Source organism: Silene latifolia, chromosome 3 (assembly GCF_048544455.1).
Source record: "Silene latifolia isolate original U9 population chromosome 3, ASM4854445v1, whole genome shotgun sequence".
Taxonomy (NCBI): domain Eukaryota; kingdom Viridiplantae; phylum Streptophyta; class Magnoliopsida; order Caryophyllales; family Caryophyllaceae; genus Silene; species Silene latifolia.
Window position 1 is genome coordinate 129,960,106 of NC_133528.1, and position 2,390 is coordinate 129,962,495.

Consider the following 2,390-nt stretch of genomic DNA (forward strand, 5'->3'; position numbering starts at 1 on the left):
AAAGAGTTGGAAGATCAAAATAGAACTTTAACTCAAAATGTAAGTCTTGTGTATGTAAATGAATTCTAATTCTGTGCTGATGCTATTTTTTTTAACAGAATTTATTTGTATATTTTGTAAGGTTGAAGAGCTTATTCAGTTTTAGACACTAGCTAATATGGCCTTTGAGTGATACCATAATCTTTCAAGTTTAAGTTAATATAACTCATTATTTAACTATGATTTTTGTCCTTTGATAATAGAATTTAGATGTTGTGAATGTGCTCATGTTGCTCAGAGTTATTTAATTTCCCACACCAAGAAGGAAGTTACTCCGTTGAAATTCTAGCAAAGCAAGAGGAGATCAATTGCTAAGGAACCGTGTTCTTCGCAAACCTAGTGGTGTTAAGGTACTTAATTCTTACTGGATCAGCGAGGTTTTTTACTTTATTCACCACTCTTACCATCTCGCTTGGTTTATCTTTATCAGCCGACTCTAAAGTTTCTTGGACCCTTTCACCTTTAGGACCATTCCTGCGTATACTCAGGATTGGTGTTTGTTGTGTTTTCAGCATGCCGAAGACAAGTCATTTAAATATCTAGGTGACGATTCTAGGTGGAAACCTAATCCATCTGTTTACTGCTGCTGGGTTTACTCTGCTGCTGGAGCTAATTTTTGGGAAAATACATCTGTTTATGAATCTTCAGGAAAAACCCTTGTCGGTACGGTAGAAGTTGAAGTGGCCATACAGGAAATGTTCCAAGCTCCTCACATTCAGGTGAGTGTATTGCTAGTAGTTGTGATACTTAAAATACAGTAATGTATGTGTCTCGTTAGTTATATAGGATCTTCTATGTTGATATTTTGTTTTCTCGTTAACTTTGTTGTGTTGAACCAGATTCTCTTGGTAATATGCCCAATAGGAGATGAGCAAATCTGAGGCTGCCTAGTAGTCTTGTATATTTAGTTTGACATTGGTCATTGATTTTATCTTACAATTTTGGTTATACTTGTATGTTTATTGTTATAGGTACTTGTTTAGCGTCTGTGACATCAAAACGTATGGGTTCTTATGTCCAGAAGTGACTTCATTATTAGGCCATGCTCAAGATGATGCAATAACACTTATCTCTACAAGGATGCAAGCCTTGAAAAAAAAAATTTACTTCGCTCCATATGGTGCTAAGTAAGTACTCAGCCTTACCGCCTCGTATTAAAAAATGTATCAACAGTTTGATTATTGATTATTATGTAATAAATTACAAATTATTCACAGGGATCATTGGATGCTCCTTGTATTTGACGTTGTTGATCGTAATCAAGTACTTTGGTTTGATTGAACGGGAAATTCAGTGCCTTCAAAGTTAAGAACCTACATTAATACGTAAGTTGAACTTGATAGTTATTATGCATGCACAATGTTCATTTGAATGTCCATTTCGAACTATATTCACGACAATTATTTATTGGAAACCTTATATAGAGCTATACGAGTGTACGGCTACAACGGTGGGGCAAGAAAGAGTTCTCAAACACCGCAATGGCTGAAAATTAATGTAAGTTCATTACTATATCAGATGTCTACTTCTTTTATTACGTTTAAATAGCAAAAAATGGTTGCTTTAATTTGGCGACATCTTTGTTTTAGTGTGCTCGTCAAGAAGGTGATACTGAGAATGCGGGTACTACATAATGAGGTACATCTTTGGAAATTGTGACTCGTTGGACCGACGAAAGCTATCGATGAGGTCGATTACCGAAATTTTAAAACTCTTGTATAATGTTTTCAAGTAATGTTTACCCCTTGCCTCGATCAACAAGAACTATGATAGCCTATGATGGCCTCGCTTGTTGTCGCCTTGCCAAGTTTTACTACCATAAAATCCCATTATTGAGCTTCAAATTTGTTTTAGTATTTGTGGTATTATATAAGACGTCGTCATGTGCATGATTTTCAGGTTTTTCAAGACAAAATGGCATATTCACAAGATGAAATCGATGAAGTTCGGGACTTGTGGGCGAACTATTTTCTGAATGCCTAGTTGTAGTAGTAATCTATTAGTTTGATTCTGAAAACTCTGTTTGTCTCGGGATCTTGAAGGCCATGTTTTGTTGTCGTAAGAAACATATTACGAAACCTTTGTTGGATTGTTTAAATTAGTCGCTTGAATTCAAACAATGTATGACGAACAACGTTTGTCAAAATTTGGTATGAATTTGATATGTTTGGTTGAATGGCCTCCAATTTGGGTAAGCCATCTATGAATGGAATATGGTTTGCCATTTATGAATGGCCTCTGTTTTGGATTAAGAGTTCATTTGCATTAGAAGTACCATTTCCAATTTTTTTTTTAAAAAATTGACAAAATAATGGACATCGGTTCAGCAGAAATTGGATGTAAACGTTTCT

The 2,390-nt window shown here is 35.1% G+C and overlaps 1 long non-coding RNA gene across 1 annotated transcript; it reads left to right on the plus strand.

Annotated features, from left to right (window-relative positions):
* Positions 1 to 693: 693 nt before the first annotated feature.
* LOC141646286 (uncharacterized) lies at positions 694 to 1,677 on the plus strand. Its single transcript, XR_012545480.1, has 3 exons — positions 694 to 758; positions 1,464 to 1,536; positions 1,629 to 1,677. It is a non-coding gene; the product is annotated as an uncharacterized LOC141646286 (long non-coding RNA).
* The last annotated feature ends 713 nt before the right edge of the window (positions 1,678 to 2,390 follow it).